The sequence below is a fragment of the Zootoca vivipara genome, chromosome W (genome assembly GCF_963506605.1).
Source record: "Zootoca vivipara chromosome W, rZooViv1.1, whole genome shotgun sequence".
Taxonomy (NCBI): domain Eukaryota; kingdom Metazoa; phylum Chordata; class Lepidosauria; order Squamata; family Lacertidae; genus Zootoca; species Zootoca vivipara.
This window is the reverse complement of record NC_083293.1, coordinates 3,189,306-3,200,815: the sequence shown is the minus strand read 5'-3', so window position 1 is coordinate 3,200,815 and position 11,510 is coordinate 3,189,306.

Genomic DNA, 11,510 nt, shown 5'->3' with positions numbered 1-11,510 from the left:
ATCCTTGGTCTTCCACTCAAGTAAAAATTCGTAGATTTTTGATAGCTTTTTCGTATTATTATCCATTGCTATTTCCTCCAGTATTGTCTTTGATTGCTCAAACCCTTTTGCTCTTCTATCCTTTACAAATGAGCTATAGATACTACACTTGATCTTAGCCAAAAGGCCGAGAAGGGGCAAGGCAGGATTACAGTTCTTAAAATTCCTAATAAATTACAAATAAATCAAAATGAAATTAAAGATTATATCTTGGAATGTGAATGGATTAAACAATAAGAAAAAAAGAAATAAATTAGGACATATTTTGAAAAAATCAAATTGGGATATAATTTGCCTTCAGGAAACCCATATAAATAATAAACACGAAAGAGTCTTAAAAAATGATAAATTGGGGAAAGAGTTTATATCTGCAGGTAAAAAAAAGAAGAGAGGAGTGGTGGTATATGTCAAAGGGAAGTGGGAACCAAAGCTAATTTGGAAAGATACAGAGGGAAGGATAATGATGGTTGAAATAAAGGTGGAAGGAGAGTCATGGCTACTTGCAGGGATATATGTGCCTAATGGGAGTAAAATGGAATTTTTTAAGGAATTAGAAGGGAAATTATTACAACATATAGATAAGCAAATTTTAGTAATGGGAGATCTAAATGGAGTCTTAAACCCAGAATTAGATAAATCAACAATTAGGAAGAATGAAAAGGGTCGCAAATTACCAAAAAGTTTCGAAGAGATGGTGGGGAATTTAGAACTGATTGACGTTTGGAGATATAAGCATCCGATACAAAAAGAATATACATTTTATTCATCTATACATAAATCGGCCACTAGAATAGACGGAATTTGGATCTCAAAAAATTTGATAATAAGAACAGGGAAAACAGAAATATTACCCAGAACAATGACTGATCACAACCCCGTAATGTTAAACATAGAAAAAAAAGAGCAGGACACAAAGAGAAGATGGAGAATGAATATATTTCTATTGAAAAATAAAAAAAATTTACAGGGGGCCCGCAAGATGGTACAGGAATATTTTGAACAAAATGATAACGGGGAGGTAGACTTAAAAACAGTGTGGGATGCCGGGAAGGCTGTGGTAAGAGGATACTTTTTACAACAAAATAAGATCGACAAAATGGCCAAAGAGAAAAAGAAAAAACAGTTGGAAGACGAAATTAAGAGGAAGGAGAAGTTATTATATAAAACCAAGAAAGAGGAACTCAATAAAGAGATTAAAATCTTAAGGGGCGAATATGAGAGAATGGTGGAACAAGAAATGGAAAGAGAAACCCAATTCTGGAAATATAAGAATTTCAAGTGGGCGAATAAGCCGGGAAAGATGTTAGCCTGGCAATTAAAAAAAAGGAAAAATGAGAGGTGGATAAACAGATTAAAAGTAGAAGGAAAATTGATTGAAAAACCCAAAGAAATTAGAGGAATATTTGAGAAATTTTATGCAAATTTATATTGAAATAAAGGGGAAAAAGAAGAAGAGATACAGAATTTTTTAAATAAATGTAAGTTACCCAGAATTCCGGATGATAAGATTACAGCATTAAATGAGATGATAACAGATAGAGAAATAAGAGAGGCAATACAAAGGATGAAAATTGGCAAATCGCCAGGCCCCGACGGGATCCCCATAGAGTTTTATAAAAGCATGGAAGATCTATTGCTAGCCCCATTGAAGAAGGTCATGAATGGAATATTAATGGAAGGAATGGTACCAGATTCTTGGAGAGAGGCCACAATAACCCTTCTACCTAAACAAGATGCCGACCCAGATCAACCCACAAATTATAGACCCATCTCCTTATTAAACTGTGATTATAAAATTTTCGCTGGTGTTTTGGCAAACAGATTTAATTGGTTCCTAAAAGAAATAATACATGAAAATCAATCTGGATTTGTTAAAGGGTGACAATTAAAAGATAATATAAGAAACATAATAAACATAATTGAATGTCTTGAAAATAATAGAGGGAAGGAGGCAGCACTCTTGTCAATTGACGCCGAGAAGGCCTTCGACAACGTGTCGTGGGCCTTCCTGAAAAAAACACTGCAACACCTAGAGATTGGAGAAAAAATGAATAGAGCAATTGGATCGATATATAGTAAACAAAAAGCTAAAATAATAATCAATGGAATAACAACAGAAGAAATTAATATAGAAAAAGGTACGAGACAAGGCTGCCCCCTGTCCCCTCTATTATTTATAATAGTATTAGAGATCTTGTTAAAAAATATCAGAGAGGATAAGGAAATCGAAGGGATAAAGATAGGGACCACTAGATATAAAGTCAGAGCCTTCGCTGACGATGTTATGATCACTACAGAAAATCCATTAAAAAGTGTCCCAAGAGCATTAGAAAGAATAAATGAATTTGGAAAATTAGCAGGGTTCAATTTAAATTACAAAAAAGTAGTCTGTTAGTAAGAAATTTAGAAGAAAGGGACAAAAGAGAATTACAAGAAATTACTGGCATTGAAATTAGAAAGAAAATAAAGTATTTGGGCATACAATTGACAAATAAAAACATCGACCTGTATCAAGAAAATTATGGAAAAAAGTGGAAGGAAATTAAACACAATTTGGAAATTTGGAAAAAATTAAAAATCTCGTTTATGGGTAGGATCTCAGTGATAAAAATGAGCGTCCTCCCAAAAATGATTTTTTTGTTTCAAAGTATTCCGATATTGGGAGGTTCACACTGTTTTGATACATGGAAAAAAGATATAATGAAATTCATCTGGGATGATAAGAAGCCAAGAATCAAACACAAACTATTAATTGAAAAAAAAGAAAGAGGGGGGTTTAGTTTACCTGATCTTGAACTGTACCACGATGCGGCAGCCCTGCTATGGTTAAAAGATTGGATTGAATTGAAAAATATTGAAATTTTAGATTTAGAGGGATTTGGAGTAGGGTTTGGTTGGCACCACTACTTAATGAAAGAAAAACCGGGAAAACACAGCACCTTCTGGAACAGCATTGTGAGGAAATCTTTAATTAAAACATGGAAAAAATACCAGGGCGTCTTGGAACCAAAAGTACCATGGTGGTTGTCACCTAAAGAAGCAATAGCAGTTAAAAGGGTTAATATGGATAAAGATTGGCCAACATATAAAGATTTATTAAAAGAAGAGAATGGAAATTTAAAATTGAAAGAATACAATGAAGTCAAAAGTATTGCAATGTTTGGCTGCAATACTTCAAAATAAATCAGAAATTCAGTGAAGATAAAAAAATTGGCTTTGAAAGAGAGATATCCAAATTTGGGAAAATATTATTGGAGGGGAAAAATAAATTTATCCGAAATTTGTACGAATCATTGTTGGATTGGGCTACAAAAGATGAATTAACCAAAGCGGTTATGATAAAGTGGGCACAAGATTTGGGGAAAACAATTACGGTTGAAAATTGGGAAAGTTTATGGATTAGAGATTCAAATTATATTTCAAATTATGATTTAAAAGAAAATGTGCTCAAGATGCAATTTAGGTGGCATCTCACCCCCTCGAAATTAGCTAAGATGTACGGAGGGGTCAGTAACATCTGTTGGAGGTGCAAGGAAGAAGTAGGTACTTTCCTACACATTTGGTGGTGCTGCAAAGAAATTAAGAAGTTCTGGGATGAGATATATAAAGAATTTAAAAAAATAGTTAGATACTCCTTTAAAAAAGAGCCGGAAATCTTCCTCCTGAGCATGTTGAAGGAAGACATAAAACCAAAAGACAGATGCGTGCTAATGCATGCGACAACAGCGGGTAGACTCTTAGTCGCCAAAAATTGGAAGAGCAAAAAAATACCAAATAAAGAAGAGTGGTTGACTAAATTAATAAATTATCAAAATTTAGCAATCAAAGTTGGAATATCTAAAGGATTAAGCGAAGAAAAAGCAGGAGAAGAGTGGAAACCGCTCAAGATTTATTTACAAAAACAAGTGGAAAAGGCGCAACTAATAGCGGATTTATGAGGGGCACAATATTAAGAAAACAAATTAAATTAGAGAGAGGAATGCGTTTCTATCAGTGAAACCTAAATCAGAATATAGGATCGGTTGGAAGTCACAATATGGTGGAGGGGGGAAAGGGTGGGGGGATAGTAGATTTTAGTAATGCGTAACGCTTAAGTGGTTGAAATATATATGTTCTTCTTTCTGCTCTTTTGTTTTTTTCTCTCTCTTTTTTCTTTTTTCCCCTCTCTCTCCTCTTTTTCTATTTTCTTTCTTTCCCCTCCCTTTTTTTCCCCTTTTCTTTTTCCTCCTTCTCTTTTCTTAAATTGTACTTGTTATGTTATGTTAAGATTATTAAGTTATGTTATGTCATGCTAAAATACTTGTCACAGTGGCCGGAGTGGACTACTTCAGAGTAACGACGCTACGCAGCTCTGCATTTTATTCTTTTATTGGTGCTGCGTATTTACAGTGCTCAAGTCATTGCTATTTACACGGAGCGATGTTGTCAGTCGGTTTCAGAACCTCCTAATGGCTTTTGGCGCGTCTTTCTCCAACACAAAAGCTTTGGCAGACCCATCCTCTTGCCCCTCCTCTTCCTGCGTAATTCTGGAGTTGGGGGGATGGGTCTTCCCCCCTTACTTGCCCCTTCCTGTCCCACCTGGGACCCTGGCTCCTCTACCTTGCCTGAGCCTCGGACACGACTTCCTGCTTCCCCACTGGAATCGGAACTCTCCCTGCTTTCCCCTTTGCTCGGGGACGGGCTTGAACTCAGGAGGGGAGGGACTTCGCGATATCCCCTGTCCCTCACATCCACCCCCCTCCCAAGCTCTCCTTCACCCCTCCCCAGGCCCCCCCCATGTGTCGGTGACGACTGGAATCCTAAAAACTCGGTGCTCTCCGAGCCCGTTGGTGTGAACACCTCCCCCCAGTCCTGCGCGCCCCCCCCTTCCGCCTGGGAGGACGGGAATCCCAAAAAGTCCGTGGCGTCAGAGCTGGTGGGGGTAAAAATGTTTTGCCAATCTGCTCCTTCCTCTGACTGGGTGGATCTTGGCGACACCCATACCTCATCCTCTGGTTCCTCAAACTCCGCTTCCCAGCGCCATGGTGAGCTGTTCTCCCGTGCCTCCTCCTCCTCCCCCTCCCTTTCCATGTGCCAGGGCTTGGGTCTGTGGGGGAAGAGGGCGTGAAATTCTTCCACCAAGAATTCCTCCTGTATCTGAGTGGCGGGAACCCATTCATTCTGGGACGGTGGAGCATCCTCCCATGCCATGAGGTACTCCAGGCCCCCCACCCCCCACCTTGAATCCAGGATGGCCGTGGCCTCATTGAGTTGCTCCCTGCTTTCCCTCTCCCCCCCTCCCTCGGGGGTTTGTTCGCTGTCTCTGAGCCTGCTGCTTTCCCTGTACGGCGACAGCAGCGATCTATGAAACACTGGATGCACCCTCATGTCCTCTGGCAGTGCCAGCCTGTATGCCACCGGGTTGACCTGTTGCGTGACCGTGAAGGGGCCCAGCCATTTGGGTGCCAGCTTTTTGCACCTCCCTCTGGTGGGAAGGCCCTCCGAGGACAACCACACCTTGTCCCCCACCCTGATGACCTCCCCTTGTCGCCTGTGGCGATCTGCCCCCTTTTTGTACGCTTCCTTGGCCCTCTCCAAGTGTTCTCTGAGCTGCTGGTGCACCGTCTCCAGTTCCTCTGCCCAATCCTCAGCCTGTGGGCCCTCCTCCTCCTCCTCCCTCTCCCTCTCTGGGAAAGATCTGAGGTCGCGCCCGTAATTGGCCTTAAAGGGCGACACCCCTGTGGAGACGTGCACTGCATTGTTGTAGGCAAATTCTGCTAGTGGCAAGCGATCCACCCAGTCCGTTTGCCGCTGGCTGACGTAGCATCGCAGGTACTGCTGCAGAATGGCGTTGACCCTCTCCGCTTGTCCGTTGGTCTGCGGGTGTCTAGCCGTCGACAAGCTGACCTCCACCTGCAGGAGGTTCATGAGCCGCCGCCAGAACCTGGAAACAAATTGGCGGCCACGATCCGAAATAACCCTTAAAGGTAATCCATGCAGTCTGAAAATGTGATCAACAAACAGTTTGGCTGTCTCTTCTGCCGAGACTGCCCTGGCACACGGTATAAAGTGACACATTTTGGACATGAGGTCCACCACCACCAACACTGCAGTCTTACCCCTGGACGAAGGCAGATCTGTGATGAAGTCCATGGACACCACTTCCCACGGCCTGTGTGGTGTGGCTAAGGGCTCCAGCAACCCTGGTGGCGCTGCTCTGACCACCTTCGCCCGCTGGCAGGTGGTACAGCCCCTTACATAGTCTCGAACATCTTCCCTCACCCCTGGCCACCAGAAGTGTCTCATGACTAGGTGAGTGGTCTTGTCCCTTCCAAAATGCCCCGCTGTAGGGTTGTCGTGCATCTGCTTGAGGACCGTACGTCGAAGCTGGGTGGTGGGTAGGTACAGCGCACCCTTGTAGAAAAGCAGGCCTCTGCGTTCTGCAAAGTCTTTTGCCTGCTCCCTCCCCCCTCTCAGTTCTCTGAAGATGCGGTTGGCAAATTCATCCGCTGCCGTCAGTGCTGTGAGTTCTGCCTCGCTCACCACTGCTGCTCCGCAGGACCATGCCGACGGGGGGAAAATGTGCCTTGGGGCTGGTGGCGCCTCCTCCTCCATGTACTCTGGCTTGCGGGAGAGGGCATCCGCCCTGACATTCTGCTCTCCTGGGATGTAGTGTATGGAGAAGTTGAAGTTCGAGAAGAACTCCGCCCACCGTATCTGCCGCTGGTTGAGCACCCTGGCAGTTCTCCAGAACTCCAGGTTCTTGTGGTCTGTGCACACCTGGATGGGGTGCTTGGCGCCCACCAGGAAGTGTCTCCAGTGCTGGAACGCCGCGTGGATCGCAAGAAGTTCCCGATCAAAAACTGTGTAGTTTCGCTCGGGCTGGGTCAACTTCCTGGAGAAGAAGGCACAGGGTCTCCACTCTCTGTTGGCGTCCAGTTGCAACAAAATGGCGCCCACAGCCTTATCAGAAGCATCTGTTTCAATGCGTAGGGGCGCGTCCTGAACCACGTGGAACAGGTTCTGGTCTGAGGCGAACACCCTCTTGAGGCTTTCGAACGCTGCTTGCGCCTCTGGTGTCCACCTGAACTTCTGCTTGCCTCTCAGGCAGTCAGTGATGGGAGCCGTAACTCGAGAGAAGTTCTTGATGAACTTCCTGTAGAAGTTGGCAAAGCCTAGTAGGCGTTGGGCATCTTTGCGCGTCCTGGGGCTGTGCCAGTCCAGGATGGTCTGCACCTTGTCCTTGTCCATTGCCAGCCCCTTGTCTGACAGCTTGTAGCCCAGGAAGTCCACCTCCTTGGTGTGAAACTTGCACTTCTCCAGCTTCACATACAGGTGGTTCTCCTTCAGGCGCTGTAACACCTCCCTGACGTCCTTCACGTGCTGCACTGGGTCGTTGGAGTAAATAAGGATGTCATCCAGAAAGACCAAGCATTTCCTGAAGAGTAGGGACCCCAGGACGTGGTGCATGAAGGCCTGGAAGCATGCTGAGCCCCCTTGCAACCCGAAGGGCATCACCAGATATTCAAAAGAGCCCAGAGGCGTGAACATCGTGGTTTTCCACTCATCGCCTTCCCGGATCCTGATCAAGTTGTACGCCCCCCTCAGGTCTAGCTTGGTGAAAATCTTGCCTCTGCGTGCCGCTGTCAGGAGATCATCCACTCTGGGCATGGGGAAAGCCACTGGCTCTGTCACCGAATTCAGCCGTCTAAAATCCACCACAAGACGGCGCTGTTGCGTGTCTTTCTTGTCCACCCAGAAGACCGGGCTGCCCCCTGCTGCCTTGCTTTCTCTGATGAACCCCCGCTTGAGGTTCTTGTCGATAAAAGCGCGCAGATCCTCCAGTTCCTGGTCTGACATGGCGTACAGCTTGGCTGGGGGTATAGTTGCCCCAGGCACCAGGTTGATCTGGCAGTCAAAAGGCCTGTGTGGGGGCAGGTGGTCGGACTCCGCTTCACTGAAGACCTCCTGCAGGTCCCAGTATGGTTTGGGTATCGCCTCACCCCCTTTGACGTGCATGGTGGCCACCGTGGCTATCGGAGGCCCCTCCCCTGGTTGGTGCTGCATGCAATGTTCCAGGCAAAAGTCCGATCCAAAAGTGATGCATCTCTGATGCCAACTTATGGAGGGGTCGTGGCGCGCCAGCCAGCTCATGCCCAAAACGATTGGGGGGTCTGAGATGGTGGTGACGTTGAATGCCAGTGTCTCTGAGTGCCTTCCAACCGTCATTCTCATGGGGGGGGTTTGATGAGTGATGGCCCCTCCCAGCAGCTCTCTGCCGTCAATGGTTGCCACGTGCAGAGGAAAATCCAGCTGCAGAAGCTGGATCTGGTGCTCTTCTGCAAAGTTTCTCGAGAAGAAGTTGGCTGAGGCACCACTGTCAATTAGGGCGAGGACCGTCAATGGATAGCCATTTGGGAGCGTGAGCGTCACTTCTAGAACCACTCCTGCTCTGGGAGGGGTGGGCTGGCTCTGCTCCTCTCTGTGCGGGTGGGTGGGCTGGGGCTGTTGTCTGCTGACTGTGCCTGGCTGCCGCCCCTTGTCTCCTGCAGCCAGGCTTTCCCGTTTCCCTGCTGTGGTGCTGCGTCAGTGGGGGAGGGCACCACCGTTCCCGCCTTTCCTTGCCACTCCCTGCGATGTGGGCAGTCTCTGACGAGATGCTGGGGGGAGTTGCAGAGAAAGCAATTCCCACCCCTTCCCTCCTTGCGTCTTGGCGCCGCTGGGGTTTGAAAAGCCCGCGCGCGCGCGCTATCAATCTGCATGGGTTCCTGGTCCTGACTGGCCCCAGGCGTGGCTTGAAAGGGTTGTTGAGGGAGTGGCTTCTCCTGCGACCGTGGGAACCAAGCCCGCTTTGCGCGCGTTGCTTGCTTGTCGCTCCATCTGGATTCCTGCCTCACCCCCACCGCCAGAGCCGCTTTGCTCAGTTGATCCATATTACTGGGCTTTGGACCTCTCGAGAGCTCATCCTTCACCTCCTCATGCAACCCCAAGTAAAACGCCGCTTGCATCGGGGCAGACTCCAGATCCCACCCCAATCTGTGCACCAGCATGGTGAATTTCGCCCAATACGCGCGAACTGTCATATTTCCTTGGCGTAAATTATGAAGTTCCTCCTTAGTCTGGTCCATATGACTATCGGACGAATACATCGTTTTCAAACCTTCTAGAAATAGTTTGACATTCTTCATGCAAGGATTCCTTGTTGCAATTAACGGTCTTAGCCACTCCCTGGCCGCCCCTGTAAGGTGCTCCACAATAAACGCTACTCTGTGCTCATCATCAGGGAACTCATCGTGGTGCAGCTCAAGAGCATACACAATCTCAGTCTCAAAGCCCTGAAACTCCTTCGGGTCTCCATTGAACTTGCTTACTAGGGTCCCGGCTCTCCTTCCTGGCAGCACTTGGACTTGGGGTGCCCCTCCCGCCTTGTTTTTCTCTGCATCCAGCTTGTTTTGGAGGTCTACCGCCACCGCCCTTAAATGCTGCTCTTTTTCCTGGAGCTCTCTCACCTGTTCCGCAAGTTGTAGCCGGTCGTCCTGGACCTTCTTAGTCTCCTCTTTAGCTGCCTTCAATTCTCCCTGCGCCTGCAGCGACAGCTGTTGCAGTTCTAGCTGGGCTTGCTCAGCGATCTGCCGCCACTTCTCCGCCTCTGACACGCTCATCCCGGCAACTCCAAAGTAGCCCAAAAATGATTAGGAGGTTGCTGTCACAGTGGCCGGAGTGGACTACTTCAGAGTAACGACGCTACGCAGCTCTGCATTTTATTCTTTTATTGGTGCTGCGTATTTACAGTGCTCAAGTCATTGCTATTTACACGGAGCGATGTTGTCAGTCGGTTTCAGAACCTCCTAATGGCTTTTGGCGCGTCTTTCTCCAACACAAAAGCTTTGGCAGACCCATCCTCTTGCCCCTCCTCTTCCTGCGTAATTCTGGAGTTGGGGGGATGGGTCTTCCCCCCTTACTTGCCCCTTCCTGTCCCACCTGGGACCCTGGCTCCTCTACCTTGCCTGAGCCTCGGACACGACTTCCTGCTTCCCCACTGGAATCGGAACTCTCCCTGCTTTCCCCTTTGCTCGGGGACGGGCTTGAACTCAGGAGGGGAGGGACTTCGCGATATCCCCTGTCCCTCACAATACTGTTATATGTTACGTTATGTTATGTTAGGTTTTTTTAAGTTAGATTTTTTTTTCTTTCATTTTTTTTTCATCTGAAGCAATTTTTGCGTTGACATTATTTTTTGTTTCGTGTGGTTATGTTTGTCATATTTGCTATCTATATTTTATTCTTTCTATATGTTGAATTTTAAAGATTTTCAATAAAGATTATTTTATTATAAAAATTTAAAAAAAAAACAAAAAAAACACAAATGAGCTATAGATCTGTTGGTATTCCCACCATCCTTGTACTTTATCTTTTAACTCTTCGTATGTCCTCATCTTAAAAGTATTGTCCTCTGCTGTTATTATGTCCCTGTACTTCAACCAAGTCCTCTCCATATCCATCCTTCATTTATAAACCGACTTCCACTTGTCGCGGACACGGAGCAGTGGATTCAAGTTGCAGGAAAGAAGCTTCCACCTCAACATTCGGAAGAACTTCCTGACAGTAAGAGCTGTTCAACAGTGGGATTTGCTGCCAAGAAGTGTGGTGGAGTCTCCTTCTTTGGAGGTCTTTAAGCAGAGGCTTGACAGCCATCTGTCAAGAATGCTTTGATGGTGTTTCCTGCTTGGCAGGGGGCTGGACTGGATGGCCCTTGGGGTCTCTTCCAACTCTATAATTCTATGATTCTATGATTCTAACTATGTTTAATGAACCAATATATGCATCCTTCATTTATAAACCGACTTCCACTTGTCTTCTTTCCGGACTAAAAGCCTCATACCTTTTTGCGCTGCTTCACTTAGTTTCCAATCTTTAATCTGTGCGAAATGTTAGAAGTAAATCCAAGTTTTTATCATGGTGGCACTGCTTTCTGAGATATTCGCCAAATTTCCCCCAGTTTTGAACAAAATTTTTATTATCTCCCCCTCTGAGTGCGTTTGTTAATTTTGCTAATTCCACACCATTTAATAATTTCTCTTGCCATTCTCCAATTTTGGGGATTTCTTCTTTTTTTCCAATATTTTGCAAGTAAAATCCTTGCTGCTGCTTGTTGCGTATAAAATAACTTTCTCATCCCGTTTCTTTACCTCTTCCTAATAGAAAGAGCTCTGGGTTCTTTTGATTTCCATTGATTTGTCATCTGGTGATATGATTTCAACTTCACCTGATCATTCACTCCTATTAAGACATCCTTATATTTTAACCATTTATCTTCCATATTCTTTAACTTTGGCCTCTAAAGGTGAGATCCACCTGGGTCTTTTTCCTTTCTAAAAGATCTTCATATCTGGCCCAAACATTAAACAGTGATTTCCTTACAATGTGGCATCGGCAATCCACCACACCCAACTCCCCACCCCACCCACCTCTTCCCCCCCCCTTCCTCATAA